This window comes from Amblyomma maculatum, chromosome 10, assembly GCF_055883805.1.
Source record: "Amblyomma maculatum isolate TAMU_Amacu chromosome 10, ASM5588380v1, whole genome shotgun sequence".
In the NCBI taxonomy this organism is placed as follows: domain Eukaryota; kingdom Metazoa; phylum Arthropoda; class Arachnida; order Ixodida; family Ixodidae; genus Amblyomma; species Amblyomma maculatum.
The window spans coordinates 156,299,358-156,322,495 of NC_139353.1; the positions used below are offsets into that span (position 1 = coordinate 156,299,358).

Consider the following 23,138-nt stretch of genomic DNA (forward strand, 5'->3'; position numbering starts at 1 on the left):
GTCACTGGCAGCTTCCATCAGAGTGCGAAAAGCAAGTTAGTGAAGTTTATTTCTTTGTTTAGTGTATTGTAAGCTCTATGGATGGCTAATAAAGGAGTGCATGAGCAAAAATCTACCACGTTGTTCTGTCATATTGCATAGAACAAAGTTGAAAATCAACGCAATGATTTATATGCATCAATAAAAATTTGCATCCGCTGCAGAACACTCATTACATGTTTTCGCACAGAAAAATGCATTCTAGGCACAAAAACGCATTTCCGAAAGTAAGTCCGGGAACCATAATTCCTTTCCAAATACCCCTCAAAGCATCATATCTGTTGTATCCCCGCAATGCCTTATGCTTCATTATCCCGGCATTCCTTCGCCCTTTGGCCTTAAGTCATTGCTCATGCTTTCCAATGTATGCCAATCCTTCGTTTACCCATACCCCCAGATACTTATATTCTGCTACTCTGGGTATTTCATGGCCTTGAATTTTAAGACTCTGATCAGCTGAGCCGTTGAAAATCATCACACCCGACTTAACTGCGCTACAACTGAAGCCTAGAGCGTCCCCTTCGTCTCCGCAACACTTAACTAGGGTTTGCAGTTCTTCCAGACTCTCAGCTCGCAGCACAATATCGTCTGCATACATCAAACCGGGAAGGCGCTGTTCTACCGCCTTTGCACCTAATCTATATGGCAGGTTAGAACCTAGGTTACTGTCTTGTATCATCCGTTCTAGGTTTATCATATAAAGTATGAACAGCAGCGGTGATAGAGGACAGCCTTGTCTTAATCGATTGCATACTTTGACATCTTCCGTACTTCTTATTCGTTCCCATGTAATTTATACTTTGTTATCCCGGTATATTTATTGTAGGAACTGTATTATCTCATAACCGATACCTTCTTCTTTTAATATGTTCCACAGAAGTTCCCTGTTTACGTTGTCGTTGTTTATGTCCTTGAAGGCCCAACACAAAGGTTTATTTTCCACTCTAGATATTTCGATGCATTGGGTAAGCACGAACAGGCTATCATCTAAGCGCCTACCATTTCTAAAGCCGTTCTGAAGTTCTCCGAGTATCTTGTATCGAGTATCAAGTGGACCGGAATGGGAGAATTTATTTCCGGCGACCATTATGTCTTTTATTGTGGGCACGAAGCCAGGAGAACCCAAGCGGCAAGCCTATGGTCGGCCCGCGCTCGGCCCTTGTAAATATGGCCGTCTAAAACTCATCGGACCGACGTAGGCCACCAACCTCAGCCCGAGGTCGGGGATTGACAATAGCCTAAGAACGGCCGATCATCGGCAATCGACCTCGGGCTGACGAGTATGGCCGACTTGGCCTACTGCCGCGCTAGGGTCACGCATGGGCCATGGATTACCCACGCATGGCCCAACCACTTCAGCGGTACTCGCTGGCCGGTGGTTTATCCACCGTCGGCAGTGGACCTCGGGCCAACGAGTATGGCCGACTTGGCCAGCCTACTGCCGCGCTAGGGTCATGCATGGGCCATGGCGTACGCACACATGGCCCAACCACTTCGGCAGTACAGGCTGCCCGGTGGTTTATCCATGTAAAATTAGTGGTCTACTCATCCATGGCCTATGGTTTACCCATTAAAACGTCTGCAGCTCGATTGTGCATGGAACTTAGTGCTAAGGCAGTATTTTGAGGTGCACATCTTCTCCTCAAAACGGGCTCTAACTTTGTGGCATCAGCAATGGTGTTCTCCGGGCAGGTGAGAAGCAACCCATACGTATAAAGCTTAAAAAAGCCGGCGCATGCATTGACAATTGTAGGTTTACACAGCACTTTTTATTGGTTTTTCTTAACTATTCGAAACACGTTCAAAGCCTTCCTAATCAAAAAGTGGCACTTAGAGCTTACTAACTTTGTTAGGCTTCACAGCAATTTATTCTGGATTTCAGCTTCTAGGCTGACTCGAAGATGTCCCGTTTCCCTGCTCGTTGTGCCCGCCGTCCCAATTCTTCACTATTACGAGCCAGCGCTTGATTGCTGCCGCGGTCTTCCTGGAGAGGATGTCACTCAGGTACACGCTGCCTCTCCTCAGGCATCCTAGAAAATATACGAAAGAAAATATCAGCCTTCATTCCGTACTCATATGAACTTTTTAGCCTGTTAAGTGATAAAACGCTGTCACTCAAGCAATCAGTGGTGATGTAGTCATCGGATGATATCTGAAGTCAAATTCAATATGAGGTGCACCATTTCTACACATATACTGCTTGTCCAAGCAAATTTGATCCAAGGGATAAAAAAGACATTTTCGAGGCAGGCGAAGGAAACCAGATAGATATTGCTGGAAGCTACCTTGAGCGCCACAGAATAGGGTTTGTTTGGAATTCTTAATTGACATAATTTACCTAAATTCCTGATTATTGACTTGCAAAACAAATGATGTTGCTACTTTGAAGAGTACCGGCACAAACCACGTTTCATTATTTGCGATAAAGAACCGTCACGTGTGAATTTTGTTCCCCAGATACAATAGGAAACCTCGAAAATACAAAAATCAGATTCCTTTACAATACAATTGCGTACTTGGCTTGGCTCGACAGCCCTGTGTAGCGTTGGACCGATATGTTGCCTATGGTTTCTTCGTCCGCGCCAGCACAACCGTTCAACAAGACTGTATTTGTATTTTACAGCTGAAAAATATATTCCACTCATCTATATCCTTACCGCTTTGTAGTCATTATCCGCATTGCAAAGTTCGGCGCGCTCACTGTAACTCGCGCCTTTATGTGCGCCAAAGGGCCGACGCGAAACAACCATCGCCAGCATCTCACCCTTACTCATGCATGGAGCCAGCCATCATAGCGGCACTTTGTTTCGTCCGCTCAGAATCATGTTGGGAGCAGCACAATTGAGGTGCGCGAATGGGCTGGTAACGGTTTCGGTATCTACATAACCCGGAATTTCTGTGCAGATGGAAAAAACCGCAGATAATAAAACAGGGGTTTCCGAGCGTGCTCACCGACTCTGCAAGTCCTATTTATTTATCTAGAGTTAATATTTAGTACTTGGAGTGAATAACCTCACTTCCCTACGTACAAAATAAAAATTCACTGCGCTGTCCTAAGTGGCTGCCAGCAATGCGCCACCTGTTTCCATCGCCTGTTTCTAATGGTTTATTTCTAACCCTTCGCTCAAGCTATCGGGAACAGCAGGTGTAATGTAGCTTGAATAAAACCTGCATGAGATCATATATATGAGTAGATTTGTAACCTTTACAGATTTCACTTACAAATACTACGAGAATCGCGTCACTGCGGTCTTTCTTTAAAATTCACACATAACAAAGCAATATTCATGGCTAAAATAAAGTACTCAATGTATTATTTCAGCTTAGCAAGTGCAGCTGTAGCAGAAAGTGAGGGCTGGCGACATCGAAGGTATGCCTAGCATTCAAATTTTCTTAGATAGCACAACCGCTCGAAATATGGAATTTTAAAAATAAGCCCTTGATATTGGCTTTCCCACAGCATATATATGAATGCCTTAGGTAAGAAACATAATCGAGGTCCCATGACCATCTTTCGTTTCCAATTAATTTTTTATATGTGGTGGGCAAATATCTAGGCACAAAAAAAATAATCTTAGTGTGGCAAGATACGGCGTTGTCTCCTCGAAAAAAAAAATTGTACGGTACATCTTTAGAGGTAGAAAACGCTGCTTTTGCCATTTCAAAAGGTTGCAAGTTTTGATACCATGATTTTATCATCTACTATTTTTTACTCACTAAATATATGCCGGTTTTACATTTACAAACACGATTAGAAACCGGTTTTGTTTTTGCAGTTGAGTTATTAAAAAATCACAAACTTTGCTTCAGTAGCGATGCGCTGCAAAAATATTCATTTTTAACCTTGTATACTGGCATATGATGCATTAGGTTGGTTGCACTAAATATGTTTTCACTTTCTAACCCATGTTCTTAATTCCAGGCAATATTTTGAGCTCCAGACATCTAGGTGTGTTCTTCATAACGCATCAAAATTGCTCAAAATTCAAAAACAGCCGTAAAGGGGCAAATTTGCTGCAATTAAAAAAAAAAGATCATCTTCTATTTTCATTAAAATCCCTCTCAAGAATCTTCAGTACCTGAAAAATATCACGGACTAAAAATTATTGCGTTATACTGTTTAAAAATATATCATTAAATATTAAACCGAGTGCTTGTCCTGATAATGGCCAAATTCAGCCTGCATTCTTGCAAGATCCAATAATATCTTGGCACTGAAACTATTTCTCTACATTATCTTGGTTCCTTTCTCTATTTCTGGAAAAATTTGAAGCTCTAGATTTGTGTTTTTTTTCTGCATATTATTTTGAAATTGGGCAAAAGTAAAAAAATAGTAAGATAAGGAAAACTGATTAGATTTGAAGAAACTGCGGCAACATCGATTTTTTTCGAAATCTCTGGAAACATTGCAAAGTACTTTGTTAATATGAGTCAGTAAATATAATGAATTCTGCACAATGTAATATTAGAAATATAAAAATGCCTGTTTTTATTCTATAGATGTGCTTTTATGGCTCCTCCTTATGGATTGATTAGGCATCAAAATTTCAATTTAGTATTTGCTGAATTTAGTTACATTTTACCTCAAGTAAAATTTAAAGCCTTGTCAGTGCTTATAAACCCTTTCTCTGCTTGTCGGCAAATACTTATTACAGCTGAAAATGGCATTCATTCGCTATTTCTGTCAATTTCATGGCAGAACGCAAGTGAAGGCAGAACTTCTTCTCTGTCCTGCATTCTTTTTTATTGCTAGGTGCAGTAGTATTCAATCTAGTTTATTATTACATTATTCTATTTCTCAGCTTTGACCATAACTAACAATACTATATTTTTGAAGATGATTTTTTATAATTACAATCATAAGCAAATCGCCTTCCAGCATAATAATTTTTGTGGCGTTACAGAGAACACACATATATCAGCTTAGGGCTCCAGATTCTGCCTTAAATTAACAATATAATATGTGTAATAAACACAGAATGTTTTAGTGCAAACAACGTCACGCATCACGCCAGTATGTAAGGTTGAAAATTAACATTTTTGTAGCGCGTTTCTCCTGAAGCAAAGTTTGCAATTTTTTACTAAATCAACGGCATCAATTATACAAGCTTTTAATATTTCTTATACAAGTAAAAGTTACGTAGATGTGGTGAGTAAAAAACAATGGATGACAAAATATTAGCGCGAAATTGCAGCCGGCCTCCAAACGTGCAACTTTTTGAAATGACAAAAACTGCGTTTTCCAGCTTTAGTGATAGGCGTTTCTTTTTTTTTCGGGAAACCTACGCCGCATCTTGCAAACCTAAAGGTCGTTCCTTTGCGTCGAGACATTAGCCCGCGACATATGAAAATTTATTTGAAAAAACAAATGGTCATGGCACCACGATTACTGTTTCTGTCCGAAGACATCCATATTTGTTTTCATTTTGTCTCTTCAAACAGGCTGTTTTAGGCAATGCCGTGAACAAAAATATCGTCGCATATATTAAAGATTTTCGCGCTATACGTTATACCTAAACCACCTATATTTTCAACATCTGAAAGAACATCTGCTGCGAACTGCTAAATGCTTGGTCAGCACCACGTGTGCCCGCCTCCGCTCTGCTAGTCATCACCAAGCGTCACGGCAGCCTCTGCTTGCAGCTTACCTTTCGTTCTTCTTTTTCTTTGGCTTGGTATAAAAACCCAAGCCACACAATAAACCCAGTTCTTTCTGGCCCAGCCATCAGTCTCGTTGGGCTCTAACGGGTTCGCCGCCGCCGACCCGTTGGCAGGCGAACGCCGGCCGCTGGCGTTTGCAACAGTGGCGACGAGGATTCCCATAACACAAGGGTCTGTCGATAGTATCCAGGCCTCGGACCTTCCTGCAGCCATGGGCCACCACCTGCCTGAGTTCGACGACGTGAAAGATAAGTGGCAATCGTACCTCGTCAAAGTTGAAGCCTATTTCGAAGCTAACCAAGTAACTGACGATGCCAAAAAAAGAGCCTTGCTAGTCGCCGCGCTTGGGTCAAGAACCATTGATATTCTTAGCGGACAAGTCGCCCCACAGAAGCCAAACTCTTTGAGCTATCAGTCAGTAGTAGACGAGTTAAGCAAGTACTACGACCCTACGCCGAACGAGATTTCCGAAAGCTTCAAGTTCTTTCACCGGCAACAGGAAGAAGGGGAGTCAGTACAAGATTTTATTGTCGAATTACGACGAATTGCTCAGAACTGCAACTTTGCAACAATGCTCGACAGGATGTTGAGAGACCGCATCGTAGGTGGCGTCCGTTCGAAGAACTTGCAAAAACAATTGCTAGCAAAAAAAAGATCTTACCTTAGCTGAAGCGACAGCACTTGCGATAGCATCCGAGCATGCAGAGCTTGATTCGCAGAAGATAAGCCACCAAGAAGCCTCCTCTGACTTGCTAGCATTAAAGATGCCGCGGCGTTGGCGCGCAAAGCGGAACGCGAGTGACAAGCAGTGCGAGCGTTGTGGAAACAGCGGTCATGATAATGCCGCCTGCTCGATGCGTCACCGACGCTGTTACAGTTGTGGCACACAAGGCCACTTGGCTTGAATGTGCCGAAAGGAAAGAAACCGTTCGGTGAACGTCACAGCGCATACAGAGAGCGATAGCGAAACTAGTGAAGCCCAGCTATCGTCAGTGACTACAAACGAACTGTTTGTGCCACCAATTAGAAAAATTTTCAGCTGGAATGGCATCAAGCTGTTAATGGATGTAGATACCGGATCGCCAGTGTGTGTCATTCCTAGGACAACCTACGAAGCACACAGTAATCAATGGCCAGAGTTGCAGAAACCGACGATTAAATTGTCTTGCTATCTGGGGAGACTGCCGGTACTCGGAGTGTTGCCTATGCGGGTGCGCTATAAGACTGCAGCTGTCGATTGCAACCTCATCGTCTTAGATTGCGAAGGACCCCTACTTTGTGGCCGGGATTTGCTGCAGAAACTCGAAACCAAAGAAGCAGCTGTGCTACATGTTATGCGTTCGCCACAGGACCGCAGCTTGACCCCTGCTGTACAGACTGCCGTTCTGGAGGACTACGCAGACTTATTCACGGAGGCCCTGGGAAGCATGACAGGTCCACCAGTGCACCTGCAGGTCAAGCCACAAGCACAGCCGAAGTTCTGCAAGGCAAGAAAAGTACCTTACGCTCTACGCGATAAAGTTTCAGAGGAATTGGACAGGCTTGTGGCAGCTGGCATAATATCACCGGTCACTCACGCAGAATGGGCCACACCTATTGTACCAGTTCTCAAGAAAGATGGGCGAGTGCGCATATGTTGAGATTTTAAGGTTACGCTGAACTTAGTGTGTGAAATGGAACAGTACCCGCTGCCAGTTATAGGTGATATTTTTGCTCAGTTGGGAGGAGGGCAGCGATTCAGCGTATTGGACTTGAGGGATGCCTACAATCAGATTGAGCTAGACGAAGAATCCCGCCAGTTGGCCGTAATCAACACCCACAAAGGGTTGTTTTGTTTCAATCGCTTGCCTTTTGGAATTGCTTCTGCACCGGCCAAATTCCAGAGGCGTATCGAAACTGTTCTGCAAGGCTTGCCCGGGGTACAAGCATACCTCGATGACGTTCTGATTGCGGAAAACCACGATGGCGAAAGCAATCACCTCAGGGCGGTTCTTCAGCGCTTTCGTGAGCATCGCATCAAGCTGCGTGCTGACAAGTGTCGATTTCACGAGACGTCTGTCACTTATCTCGGTCACCGTATTGATGCGGACGGACTGCATCCGACTGAAAAAAGCTGTTGATCCCATCAAATCAGCCCCCTCCCCCCAAAATGTGAGCGAGCTGCGCTCGTTTCTGGGCATGGTAACGTTCTACAACAAGTTTTTGCCTGACATGGCTACGTTGCTAGCCCCCCTGTACCGGTTGCTCGAAAAGGGTGTTAAGTGGGCGTGGAGTTCTAAGGAAGAAGATGCATTTTCCTTAGCGAAGGAGGCGCTGTCCACGGCCCCGGTGCTCACGCACTTCGACCCGAAACAAGAGCTATTTTTAGAATGCGATGCATCACCCTATGGTGTTGGGGCCACGCTTTCCATCGCATAGATGGCGAACGTCGTCCGATCGAATTTCGCTCGCGCTCGTTAAACGCCGCTGAAAGGAATTATTCTCACATTGAGCGGGAGGCCCTGGCTTTAGTTTTCGGTGTGCAGCGTTTTCGAGACTATCTACTCGGGCGGGAGTTCACGCTCATTACAGACCATAAGCCCTTGTTGGGTCTCCTAAAGCATGACAGGCAAACGTCCGTCATGGCAGCTGCTCGAATACAGAGATGGGCCATTCTGCTTGGCGCATACAAGTATAAGTTACAGTACAAGCCTGGTAAGCACATGTTCGTCGCGGATGCCTTAAGCCGCCTACCGCTACCATCTCAGCAGGTTCCCGAGGATTCGGAGGACGAGGCAGAGTACGTGTTGACCTTGGACGCCTGGGACCAGGCTGCCGTGCCCCTAAAGGAGTTGCAAGTGCTCACGCAAGCAGACGCAGTGCTCTCGAAGGTCTGTAGGTGTGTCTTGGAGGGTTGGCCGAGGCACTTGGTTATGGAAGGGAGGGAGATGGCGGAATACTCGAAAAGGTGACACGAGCTGTCCGTTAGTCAGAACCTGCTCTACTTGGGCCACCGTGTTGTGATTCCGGTAGCAGCCAGAGGAAGATTTTTGAAGTTATTACACGCAGCACACCAAGGGGCTTCTTCCATGAAGACCGTTGCGCGGTCTGCTTTCTGGTGGCCCATTAAACGGGTGGCTGCTGGGTGTCAAACCTGCGTTCAAGCGCTTCCAATGCCGCCTACCCACGCACCTGTTAGCTGGCCAGAGACGCAGGAAAGATGGTCGCGGTTGCACATTGATTTTGCGGGACCTATTCAAAACAAGATGATCCTGGTCATCGTAGACTCGCATAGCAAGTGGATTGAGGCCATACCCCTATCCAACGCCACTTCCTGCACCACAGTCAAGGCCCTCCGGACAATTTTCAGTCAGTTTGGTCTACCCCGCACAGTTGTCTCTGACAATGGGACGCCTTTTATCGGTTGGGAATTTGCCCAATTTATGGAGCGGAACGGCGTGACACACATTCGAACACCGCCGCATCACCCACAAAGCAATGGTTTGGTTGAACGCGCTGTACGAACCATTAAAGATGGACTTAAAAGATGCTCAGAAGGGGATATAACGAAGGCCCTGGCAAGAATATTGTGCAGCTATAGAAGCACGCCGCTACCCTCAGGGCGCTCGCCATCCGAAATGTTGCTCGGGTACAGATTGCGCACGAGACTAGATATGTGCTTCCCGCCCAGGTGCAAGACAGTCGACCAGGCCCAGTCACGGGAAGACGCCGGCTGGAGCTTTGCCCCAGGAGATCCGGTATACATCCGCAACTATAGCAGCGGCGAGAAATGGACGCCGGGCAAGGTCAAGGAAACCACGGGCTCGCGTGTCGTGAAAGTGGAGACAGACAACGGGGTTGTTCACCGTCACATGGACCAGCTCCGCAGAAGAAGCACCGATGCACCCATTGCTGCTTCAACTCCCACTCCTTGCCCTGGAGTACCTGCGGATTACTCAGACGTGGAGCTGTAGAGAACGGAGGCTCCCACAGCCAGCGACATCGAGGGTCCGGTGCTGCGGCGGTCAACACGTGTCAGGAGGCCCTTAGTAAGATATGGATTCCAAGAAAAGGGGGATGCTGCGAACTGCTAAATGCTTCGTCAGCGCCACGTTTGCCCGCCTCCGCTCTGCTCGTCATCACCAAGCGTCACGACAGCCTCTGCTTGCAGCTTTCCTTTCGTTCTTCTTTTTCTTTGGCTTGGTATAAAAACCCAAGCCACACAATAAACCCAGTTCTTTCTGCCCCATCCATCAGTCTCGTTTGGCTCTAACGGGTTCGCCGCCGCCGACCCGTTGGCAGGCGAACGCCGGCCGCTGGCGTTTGCAACAACATCACAAAAGGGATTCGATTGTAAATTGTTCGCGAGTTAAATAGACATACGAGATGACACACGTATACTCTGTAGAATACAATTTAAGAAAGAGCAGTTACAAACTATAGGCAAATAATGCTATGAGATGGAGCATATATATTGCTCCGGTTAAGAGTGAAAAAGCCGAATTTTAACATAATAATATATTCGACAAACTATTGCATGTTCACATAGGAACACAATTAATGAGCTCATCCACGCATCTAATGTCTATAGGCATTAGATGTGTGAATGACTTCGCCTTATTCCAATTCTTGCGTCGCTCAAAATAATTGAACCAAGAAAAATTCAGTGTCTACACAATTTTAAGCGAGTATACCACAAAATATATTAAGGTGCTTCATATATAGTCACATATCATGCATCTAGCAAGTGAAGTGGGATAACAGAAGTAATCAGACACTCACCCTGATCAGCTTTTCGCTTTTGCGCCATTTTTGTAAGTTTTTAGGCAGGCTTTTCCACTGATTATCCTCTTCTTTATTCCCCTTCTAACCACCGGACAGAACTCTTCTGGGGGTACCGAACTGTTGGTGTTCGCACCAGTGATACAACTCAATCGATTCATTTCTACGTAGAAAACACTCTCGATGCGCACCTAAAAAAAAAGAACATGTATGTGTAGGCAAAATCATTCACCCGTGATAATATAATATGATTTGAACAATAAAATGACATGATCATACTCGAAGTAACAAAAACGTGGTGGAGAGATAGGAATTGAAGCAATTAAAGGCGGTTGCTTACTGCAAAAAGCCAATAGCAAGAGGTCCCAGTGATACAACTGAATCGATTCATTTCCACGTAGAAAACACTGTCGACGCGCACTTAAAAAAATGAAAGCATGTATGTGTAGGCTAAATCATTCACACATAATAAAACAATATGACTTGAACAATGAAATCAAATGATCACACCCGGAGCAACAAGAATGTTGTGGAGAGATAGAAATTGAAGCAGTGAAAGATGGTTGCTTACTGAACAAAAAAGCCAATAGCAAAAGGTTCTGCGTCTATAAGAATAGGCAATAAACTTAAGGCACGTTTAAAGGTGCATGCAGCAGTTAAAGTGATGCAGTGTTACCTTTTTTTTGTCACTGCAGTGGTTGGTATAAATATTATAGCAATTGCTAGGAATCTCAGGTAACACTATTGAAAACCTCATCTAAGGTACCCAGCAGCAGTGGCTTGTTATTTGCAGCTCTTAACGGAAAGACATGCTATCCTACGAGTGCATGCGCATTTCCTCCTTTTTGTACCTTGAACGAAAGCGACTGAAAAGTGGGTGTTGTAAGAGGTGCAGCGTCCCTAGGAATAGGAAACAAAATTAAGTTTTGCTTGTAATAAGTAGAGGTACAAAAAGGAGCAAATATGCCTGCAATAATAGCATGATGGTCTACCTTTCGATCAACAGCTGTAAACAACCTGTCACTGCCAGTTGGTTCTTTGGATAGGATTGTCAATGCCAGAGCTTAAAGCTAAGAGCAATATGAGTAATATTTATTGCGGTCACGGCCGTAAAAAGCTCTAGCACAACACTCCATTACTGTAACTATTAAAGCATCCATTTACACATATTGTTCATTAAACAACCATGTAATTCATATTAAGTTGCTCTTTTCTACTTCCAAATGAGTTCCTACAGAAGTAGAATACGTGGATCGCTGCTTCCGTTTCAAACTGTTTGTACGATGGCTATGATGTGTAGTTCATGCATACAGTAAGTGAGGCACAAATAGCTATAATTGCCGAACAGGCGGATCTGACGTCCTGTCCCGTTTCGCCAGAAAGTGCGCGCTGTGATCGAGCGCTTCGCGAGCGATATATCTCGAACGATATGGTCGCCTCATACCGATCGTCAATTTTTTGTACCATGTGTCCCGCGTGCACGTTGTTTACTTTCCAGTGACAGGGGCGCAGTGCGCACACGCCTCATGTGCCTTTTTGCTTGTTTTGTTATTTTCGTCTGCCTTCGAAGCGCGCCTGCGAAACCGCTGCCGCTTCCTGACAACGTCCTCAGCTGAAGGCGCGTGCTCAGAATCCCCAAGCTCACAATTCCGTAACCGTAACGCAGTGGAACTGTAGAGGCTTTAAGTCTCGACAGAAACGCGCGAACCTGCGTCTCTACCTCGAAACATTCGAGGCTTTGCCCGCCGTGGTCGCCCTCCAAGAGCCAGGAGCGGCAGCCAAGTTGACTAATTACGCGACGTTCCAGCATGACCCTTTGTCGTGTCTCCTCGTGCACAAATCATACACAGCCACCGAAATTGACCTCGATCTCAACATACTCTATTCATGCATGATGGTGAGCATCCTCCCTCTTAGCCGATAAGATCCTCCCCTGCACGTGCCTAACGTGTACTGCTCCCCGAAACTGAAGCGAGTGACCTTCGCGGGCCTCTTTAGCCGTGCGCTTAAAGAGGCGGGTAGTGATCCCCTGATGATTGTGGGTGACTTCAACGCCCCTAACCAGCTATGGGACTACCGTAAGGAGGAAGTGCGTGGACGTATGCTGGCAGAACTGGCGTCCACATTGGGCCTCACCCTCCACACCGACCCAGCATTTCCCACCCGCGCAGGCAACTCGGTGACCCGAGACACATGCCCGGACCTCACCTTCACTCGCAACATAAGACACGCAGACTGAATCAACACCGAGGAGACCCTCGGCAGCGACCACTGTATTCTCAACACATCCGTTTAGACATGCCCCCTGAAGTGCCCCACAACGAAAGCCCGCATCCCAGATTGGACTACCTTTCGACAAAAGTTCGCAGCAGAAACTAACACGAACATCACAGAGCAGGGCTACACGACCTGGTTCCTGGCAGTCCTGGCGCACCTTCACTCGCATGAGAAACAAATACAGCTCACAGAGGTAGTTACTGACGTGGACAACCACCTCCTGCATCTCTGGGAAGCACGCCATGGCCTCACGCACCGCTGGAAGCGTCAGAAACACAACAAGAAGCTCAAATCTCGTATTGCGGATCTCACCCGGCAGGCAGCAGAGCACGCGGCCCAACTCGCTGACTCTAACTGGGTGGACCGTTGCAACACGGCGGCGAGGCAAATGTCGAGCCGCAACACGTGGCGGCTCTTCCGAGCCCTCATCAATCCAACACAGACACGCACGGAAACGCACAAACACATACACAAAGCCATGCACTCATTCCAAGGAAACACAATTCATCTAGCAGTGGCGCTACGCGATCGCTACCTGTGCACAATTCAGGACCCCCGCGGATCGGCCTATTTCTATGCAGGCAGGGAAAACTCGGAGTTGGATAACCCATTCCGGCTCCACAATCTGCGGGCCAGTCTGGCCAAAATGAAGAAGGGCACTGCGCCGGGCAGAGACAAGGTCACCGTCAAACCTCTGGCGAACCTCCCTGACACGCCGCACCAGTGCCTTCTTGAATATATCAATCCATTGAATGGAAGACGGCTCTCGTCACCTTTATTCCCAAAGCCGGGAAACCAGTCGACACGGAAAACCTCCGACCCATCTCTCTCACCTCGTGTGTGGGCAAATTGATGGAGACTATGGTGCGGGATCGGCTGTCTGAGTACCTTGAACAACACAACACTTTCGTGGACACCATGTTCGGATTTCGCCCACACAGATCCGCACAGGATGTCCTGCTCCAACTCGACCGCGAAATACTGAACCCCATCAGATGCACAAGAGAGGGAGGAGGAGGAGGAAGATGAGGAGGAAAGGCAGGGAGGTTAACCGGTAAAGGAACTGGTTTGCTACCCTGCACTGGGGGAGAGGGGTAGAAGGCTACAAAAGTTGTGGCTGAGAGAGGGATGGGTGATGAGAGTACAGTTACATAACAGACATGTCACATCACATCACGTTACAGACATTAGACGTAACATTAAAAATCATAGCCTTTCGATCAGTCCTGTGCTTTTCATAAAGCGGAGCAGTGCCTGGGAGGCCTTCACCGCAGACGATCGCCGTGGCCAGGGACCTAGGATCTTAATTTCAGTTAGTGGGCGTCCATCTAGACGCTCCAGCGCACAGGAATAGGCACTGGCTTTCTTCGCTGTATATGGGGCATTCACAAAGAACGTGGTCTATAGTCTCGTCGCACCCGCAGTTGGTACATGCAGGGTTATTTGCCATACCTATCACAAAAGAATAAGTGTTTGCAAATGCTACACCAACCCACAGGCGACACAGCAAAGTTTCTTCACATCGGGGTAGGCCAGGTGGAAGCCGGAGCTACAGGTCAGGGTCCAGGGATTTTAAGCTACAGTTCGCAAACTGGTCAGAATTCCACAAGGAGAGCGTGTGTTCCCGCGCAAGTGCGCGAAGCCTGCCCGCTGCGTCTGCCCTGGAAAATGGTATCAACACACAATCGCCGCCTTGGTGGGCTGTTCGTGCGACCTCGTCCGCCCGGAGATTGCCCGCTATGCCACAGTGTCCTGGAAGCCATTGGTAGATTATGTCATGTCCTCCATTTATGGCATGGAGATGCAGTTGTCGTATTTCCACGGCGAGTTGCTCATTGGATCCACAGCGAAGAGCCGCTTTTAAGGCTTGCAGAGCTGCATTTGAATCGGTGAAAATAGACCATCGTTTAGGGCTTTGCTGACTGATATGCCTAAAGCGACACGTAGAGCGGTTAGTTCTGCGGCTGTTGAAAACGTACGGTGAATTGTCCTAACTTTTATTTCTGTAGTAGTTGCGGGTATGACCATGGAGCCTGAAAAACTCATGGCATTCACTGAACCGTCAGTGTAGACGTGCATCCGATTTGCATGGTACTCATGGAAGTATTCAAGAATGATTTGTTTTAGTTCTGTCGGCGATAGCTCAACCTTCGTTCTGAGGCCGTGTATTGAAAGAAGCACGTGTGGTTTATGCAAGCTCCATATAGTGCAGAGGACGGTCTAGATGCGGGTGTAAACTGGGACGGCAGAATAGCGCGATGCGCATCAACGGTCTCTAAACAATTTACGAGGCCTGGTAATAGGAAGACTGGCCAAATGATGACAGGGAACCGGGTGATGTGTCGGAAATGTGCCCTTAGGGCGTCAACTGTTAGGTAGGTAGATATGGGATGCTCCTGATCAATCAAAATGGTAGCAGCCGTAGAGGCACATTTCGGCAATCCCAGGCAGGTTCGCAGAGCTTGAGCTTGACCGCTCTGTAGAATTCCTAAGTTGGTTTTCCTGACATTTGCAAGTGCAGGTAAGCTGTACCGAAGAAATCCCATAAATAATGCATGGTACAGCTGGAGCCTCGACCGCACGGACGCTTCCCATGACTTTCCCCCAATAAAGGCAAGTATGTGAGCAATTGCTGTCAGCCTCTTTTTTATGAATAAAATATGGGGAGTCCACGAAAGATTTCTGTCGATGATCACTCACGGAAAGCGATGGCTGCTTTCATAGGGTATTGCTTTACCATCAATGCGTACGGTTTAAGGTGACATCTTCTGCATGCGTGTAAATGCAATTTGCGAACAGTTTTCAGTTGATATCTGCAGACCTTGCAGGTGGAGGTAGGACGCAACTATACTTGCCGCCTGTTGAAGCCTCCCTCTGAGCTGTGGGCGCGTAACTCCTGTTGCCCAGATACAGATGTCGTCCACATATATTGAAAGTTTCGTCGACTGTGGTATTAAGTCAACAAGCCCGACAAAAGTAAGATTGAAGAGTATTGGGCTTAGCACTCCACCCTGTGGGACAGCACAGGAAGTGAAATGAGGAGATGTTGGGCCATTCTCAGTCTACATAAAGTGAGATCTGTTGGATAAATAACTGCGTATCAAGCAAAAAACATGACCGCCGAGCTCGGCAGCTTCCAGAGCATCCAAAATGGCCTGGTGAGTGACGTTGTCATATGCGCTCTTTATATCCAGGAACAACGCCACGGGTAAGAGCTTCAAACTTTTTCGGCGTTGGACAGATGATGCTAGGCCCACAAAGTTGTCAATTGAAGACCGTCCACGTCGAAACCCGGACATTATATCTCAATATACCTGATAGCGTTCCAGGTACCATTCAATACGTGTAAGCAGCATTATTTCCAGTACTTTACCAACGCAACTAGCCAGTGCAATTGGATGGTATGATGTCAGGTCCAGAGGCGATTGGCCAGGTTTCAGAAGCGGAAATAAACAGCTGCACATCCACTCGTCTGGTACTGTACCCTCACTCCATGATTTGTTGTAATATTCCAAAAGAGCGTGCCTAGCTTTTTGTCCAAGATTTCCAAGCACAGTGTATGTTCCACCGTCGGGACCAGGCGATGATGACCGTCTGCAAGAAGCCAACGCAGCGTCAAGTTCTTCCACGGAGAAGGAAGGTCCATTCGTGAATCCCGTGAAGTTGGAACATAGTTGAAATGTAGCGTTGCCGTTGGAGTCGATTGGCCTGCTACCCTAGCGCAGAAATCTGCTACCTCGACCTGACTACGTCTTTGATAGAGTGCGACAGATTTGAATGGGTAGAGCTGTTTAAGGGATGTTCGGAGACCACGGGCGACATTCCAGATGCGTGATAAAGGCTTGCGGGGATCAAGCGTTTCACAGAATGACCGCCAACGATTTTCCTGCAGGGCTTGAATTCGGCGCTGAATTTTCTTTTGCAGGCGCCTCTTTGCGACTTCGTGGGTCGGTATCTACGCTCTGCCCTCCGTCGCAATGCTCGCAGGCGCTGTAATTCCGTATCAAACTCTGTGTAGGTAGGCACTTGGGTGAAGGAAGACGTCGCGTTTATCATGGCCTCCTTAATTGTCTCTTCAATACTTGCAGAGAGGCCTGCTGTGGAAGCATCTTCCATAAGTGCTTGAAATGCCGACCAATCGACGTGGGACAGACATGGACGTGTAAAGGCCATTAATGATCACATATGTAGGAATGAGGTCACTTCCGTATGTTTCTATGTCTGCAAACCATTGGACGTTCTTGGTAAGACATCGAGACACGAAAGTTAAATCAAGACAGCTGCTGTAAGTTTCCCCTTGAATAAAGGTCGATGTACCATCATCAAAACATCGCAGGTCATGATCAGAGGCGAAGGACACAAGTTTTCTTCCCTTGAGGTTCATTCGAACACTTCCCCACATCATGTGGTGAGCGTTAAAGTCTCCTATAATGATCCAAGGGCCAGGTGTGATCGCCATCAAGTCGCTCAATCCTGTGGCGTAAAAATGACTTGATGCCGGCATATACGCACCCTCAAGTGTAAAAGTGATATTGCGCTTCTTCACTGTCAGGCAAACATACTGGTTGTCGTTGCTGGGAGTAACCGGATGGATTACATATGTAAGTCCTCGCCGAATATAAATGATGACCTTGCTGTTCCCCTGGTGCGTTGCAGGTGCAAATGCCTCGTAGCCTGACAGTCGTAAGATCTTTGGTACATTCGGCTCACAAATCACAAGGATGGGGATGCGATTTGCATGAACATATTGTCGAATATCTGCAATTCGGAACTGAAGCCCAGGGGCATTCTATTGAAAAATAGAGGCGTCCTTGAGTGATTTTCCAAATGGTAATGCTGGGGGAGCCATTGTGTCTACTACTGTAGAGCCGCTAGAACTGATGTTAGCGCGTCCAGAACCTGTAGCGCATTCTGTGCTGCTGGTGCGTACAGCGCGGATGGCCTTCATCATGGACGTGAAAATGGCAATTACCTTTAGGTCTTGGCTATGTTCTACATCATGATGTTTCTCTAGCTCGGCAGTAGGTGCAGGAGATTCGGTTCGCGGAACGTTTCCTGGCCCAGCGGACATGGCCAGCGGTGGCCAGTTAACGTCTGAGGCACCACCTCCAGATTCACCGCCCGTCGAGGTCCCTTGATTTAAAACTGCAGGCATAGGAGTAGGACAAGATACGGGAGTGCTCGAGGCCTTGCTATGACAATTAACTGCTTTCTTAGATGATCTTCGGCGATGCGAGCGACGCCGTCGCACCTTAGCAGCGGCATCTCGGTGTGTAGCTTGATCACGCACCATTTGCTTCAGCACTGCCCGTTCTGTCTTTAAGCGGGGGCAGTCCTTTGAGGAGGAGTCATGAGGGTCATGGCAGTTGGCGCACTTCAGAACAATCGCGCGGCAAATGTCGCCGCTATGCGACTCAGAGCATCTAAGACACACGATGCAATTTTTGCAGACCGCACTTACGTACCCGATCTTTATACACTTTCTGCATTGAAGTGGCTTGGGCACGAAAGGCCCGACCGGATGTCGGAAATGTCCAACCTTCGCATGCGATGGTGTGCAGTCTCCCTTGAAAGTGACCTTGATGCAGTTCGATATCTCGAGGCGCTGCACTTGCAGTATGGAGATGCCATTTGATGCTGGTTTGATTAAGACTGGTAGATCGGTGTCAGCGATGGCCTCGTCAACATTGTAGATGACGCCGGCTATAGTGCCACTGTCCTGAAGAATATGGGAGCGCACACTGATGTCGCCGAGTTTGTTGATGGCGGTCAATCTCTCCAATGCGCTCCGCTCCATGACATCAATTGCAATTATGTTTTTGTAAGGATTAACTCTAACGTCTTGAATCTTTCCAGGGACGAAGCCTTCAAGGAACACAGACATGACTTGCCTGTTGAGTTGGTTCAGATTGTCTGTTGGCATCTCTGGCAGAAACAAGACAGTGTGTGTCGGAGGGCCTCGCGTTGTGATGACCGTGGACGTGCTTGATGAGGGCGAATCTTGTTGACGGTGTAGTCTTCGCTTTGCTTTCTTGCTAAGCACCGCCACGAACCCATCGTTGTCGGCAGAAGAGTCATAATTAGCATGCGAGTACAGCACGGTGACCTGGCTGCATGCGTCACTCGAGTTGTAGAGGCGCTTCTTCTGGGCGACCGCTACCGATGCATCGGGTTCCACAGGAGGCCCATGAGTGTTCACTTGCATCGCCGTGCGGAAAAGGAAGCGACATCTCCCGGGTATGTCACAAATTATGCACAAGAAACGACAAACTCGTCCTCGCCCTGGATCTCAAAGGGGCGTTCGAAATGTAACACACGAGATCATACGCACTTGAGTCAAACGCACTGTGGTACGAACACTTTCAAATACATCAGACAATTTCTCACAGACAGAGTGTCTTATATTCGAATACAGGATCAAGAACACGGACCTTTTTTGTTCGGCACGAGGAGCACTCCGCAAGGCGCAGTGCGTCCCCTCTGCTATTCAATGTTGCAATGATGCGCTTACCTGCTCTGTTGGGTGCGGTCGAAGGGGTGCCACACGCGCTGTACGCCGACGACATCACCCTTTGCGCCACGCAATGGCGTCTGGGCGACATGGAGACCAGCCTGCAAACGGGTGCTAGCATAGTGGACCGCTATGGCCGCGGCTGTGGTCTCCAATGCTCACCGCAGAAATCTGAATCCGTGCATCTGCGCCCCTCGCGCTCAAGCTCGACTCATATAAATCTCACCTTGCAAAGCGGTTCCATTCAAGAATCTAAGGAAATTAGAGTTCTTGGACTTTTTATACACAACCAGAGACGTTGCGACACAATACTCGCCAAGCTCCGGCAGGTCGCGGACCAGGTGGGCCGCATGGTCCACCGGGTTTCCAACAAGCGCGGTGGGGTACGATGCAAGGACGCCTTGCGGCCGGCGAACGCATTTGTGACCAGTCGAATCTTATATTCGACTCCGTACCTCCACCTGCAGAAACAGGAGGAGGACACTCTCGAAGTTATCCTCCGTAAAATCATGAAACGAGCACTGGGCCTCCCGGTCTCCACCTGTACCGGCCGTCTCATGGCGCTGGGTGTGGTGAATACTTTCATGAAGTTTCGGGAGGCCCACCTCACCAATCAGTACACGCGTCTAACAAAGACAGAGTCGGGTCGCCGTCTTCTTGCCCGACTTCACATCAAACACACCCAACTCACAGAAGAGAGATGTCGCATTCCCGAAAAATGGAGACGCGCCCTCCATGTGCGGCCTCTCCCCGCCAACATGTCCAAAGAGGACCATAATGGTCGGCGCCTGGCGCGGGCGGAAGCCTTGGGCCGCTATTATGGAAGCAAACCAGGCGTTTTCTATGTGGACGCCTCCAGCCCGAACCCTAGGGGTTGGTACACAGCCGCGGTGATCCACGAGGGCAAAACAGTAGATGGCCTCACGTTCAAGGCCCAGTCACCAACCCAAGGAGAAAGGTTGCCATCGCCCTCGCAGCCTCTGACTGCTCCTCCAAATACATCATAACCGACTCGCGAGGGGCTGGTCGGAACGTCCAGCAAGGATGGACTGCTCCCCTATCTTACCGTATATACCAAAATTGTAGCCGAGATTCAGATCCCGCGCACCGATGTCTCGTTTGGGCTCCAGGTCACCAAGTTCTCCAAGGGAATGACGCAGCCGACGCCGCCGCCAGCGCGCTCTCTCTCCGGGCATTTCTCACGGGACCCGACGCGGACTAGGATTTTGATTTCAGCCCAGTTTACAAATTTAGAGAAATATCTTAATATTACAGATCCACGCACCAAACTCTTCCCACCCCGTGCAAAGCGCTGGGGAAGGCTAACGAGCGGGTGCTCCTGCGCCTGCTCACCAATATAATGTTGTGCCCGGCTACTCTAAAACATTTTGATACGCAATTCGACGGGCTATGCTCGCACTGTGGGGAGGTGTCTGACACCTACCACATGGTGTGGACCTGCCAGAAAACCCCATCTTTGCCCCCTATCCCAAATCCCACCCAAGAGAACTGGGAGGCGACCCTGTCCGGCTGCTGCATTCTAGAGGCCCAAAAGGTCTTAACTCAGCGCGCCGGGCTGCGGCAAACGCCAATGGAGTGCCTGTCTAGGCATCCCACTTAGTGTATATACCTCTATGTAATATAATAAAGGTTTTCACCACCAACACCACCGAGCTCAGAAGGGAGGGCGTCGATTAAGAAAATTTATAAAAGGGGCTCACTTGCGCTGTTCACGGCTTTCAATTCCTCAATATGATATTAACCATTATAAAAGTGGGGGTTCATTAGGACTTAATTATAGCCTAATCATCAAGCGGCATCACGCCCATAATGTCCGCCCCACTGTAAAATTCGCTTGCACAGACCGCACGGACAGTTTTCAAAACATCGTCTGTACATCTGAAAAAAAAAACTGCCCTTAACTCTTAAGAAAATCCAAAAACTGAGCGAACATGGCTTCCTGCGCGCAGAAGAGACGCTGTCCAAAATATATGTACAAAGCCGGCCGCGGATACTAATCGATTGCGGCGCGCTGCGCAGTCAAAAAACTGTGCAAATGGCTGCCTGCAGTGTTCTGTCACGCGTTGGTGGCACACACACCTGTTACGCACGGCTTCCCTATTTTCGGCGCAAATGCTGTTCATATCGCAGCCAGCAAATAAGTCCACGCACTTGCTTGCATGTAACCCGGACAAAATTCGCTTAGTTCTTGAAGCAATGCTTCGCGCAGTTGTTTCGAGGAGAATACGGAAAGAGAGCTTTTAGGACTGGTAGGGAATTATATGGAGCTAATTATGAACCAAGGGCATGCTGCAAAGATATACACTCACGGTCTAAGACGACGGCGTTCACTGAGTGCGACAATGCTGATGGTTTCCCGCCGTTGCTATAATCCGTACTCCGGCGACATTTCACAGCTCTGCTATTCACAGATATGTAGCAAGCACTAACCAGAGCACATGTAACATATATAGGCGCAAAGAGAAAATATGCACAGCACAATGACAAAGAAAATTAATCATGGAAGAAATAAAGAAAGGTATAAGAAGCTCTCACAAGTGTTGTAGCGTCTTTAACAATCTCTGAAATGAACGCTTCGGGAGGAGGCCGCACAGCTGGGGATGCTTTCTGTTGTTCCTTCACATGATATGGAACTGCAAAGAGCAATTACAGAAATATAAAGCTCGAGCACTCAGCCAAGTGGAGTGGGAGGCACAGCTGGCCCACACGGGTCTCTCTGAGCAGCCCACACGGGTCTCTCTGAGCAGCGGAGCCTGCTCACCAGGGCCCGGGAGGCAGCCCAGGCCAGTGCTATCCTGGACGCTATTCCGTTAACCAATTTTACTCTCTCTCTTCTGTTGTGTCTTGCTCGTAGACGCGTAGACGACGGGGAACAATGAACCGCTCAACCAGTGCGCGATTCCCGCCGAGGTGTTGTGTTCGCAAGGGCTGCGCGTGGGATAGGAGGACCCACGACCCTCTCGACGTTCCATTCCTCCTTTACCCAGCCCTCTCCTGTCTGCACCGGCCAGCCGTGACTTGGACAGCGCCGATGAGAGGCCGCCAGCGCGCACCGCTTGAGTCGAGTTCTAATAAATAGTTTTTTTGTGTTCGCAAACGCATTGTTTCTTCGAGCCAATCACGGCCATAACATTTTCTAAAAATATTGTCGCATAGCGAGCTATGTCTATGTCGCGCGCCGTTTTCATGACCCGTGCACAGCCGGGGAGCGGTCTTTGTTTTCTTGCCTGCACGGCGTGGCTGTGCTTTCTCCTTCTTCTTGGGGGGTATTCGCGATCTACGCCTTTGGTAAATTGGTTAATGGCTGTGAAGGAGCCGAGCTGTTGGAAGCTCGCGTCCCAGCCGGTTAACGCCTGAGGGCTTGGGGGCGACGGCTGAGAGCACGGAAGGAGCTTTGTGTTCTGTGCCGTCTGTGTCCTTGCTGCCCATGTGTTGTTGGTTGACCTTTTGTGTGTTTGTGTGCCAGGCGGAGATGCGCCGCGTCTTCTTGAAATTCACGTGGTGCTCGCCAGTAAACAACCTCGTGGGCACCGGCGTCCTATTGGTTCCTCAGCTCTAAAGTTGTCTCATTGGCTCCGATGAGCGCATTTCCGCATGGTAGCAAACACTGCCTGGAGAATCCTGAATAACGTTAGAGAGATGGGTTTAGGCGACCGGTGAAGGAGGACGACGACCGTCCGAGCTGCTGCTCGGGACCCCTGCGCAGATGGCGCGTTTGCCTGACTAATGTGTTGTTAATTTGAGTATGTTGTTTTTTTGGTACTACTGAATTCGCTTTAATTATTGTTTGAGCTGCTCTTTATTAAATTCAGTTAACTTGTGTTATCAATCGGAATCGCCTGGTCCCTTTCTTCAATGCGGCGGAGCC

General features: G+C 48.0%; 1 long non-coding RNA gene across 1 annotated transcript; it reads right to left on the reverse strand.

Annotated features, from left to right (window-relative positions):
• Nucleotides 1-1,972: 1,972 nt before the first annotated feature.
• Nucleotides 1,973-21,673, reverse strand: LOC146177758 (uncharacterized). Its single transcript, XR_014701341.1, has 3 exons — nt 21,580-21,673; nt 10,462-10,652; nt 1,973-2,069 (listed from the first exon to the last, which is right to left on the reverse strand). It is a non-coding gene; the product is annotated as an uncharacterized LOC146177758 (long non-coding RNA).
• Between the last annotated feature and the right edge of the window lie 1,465 nt (nt 21,674-23,138).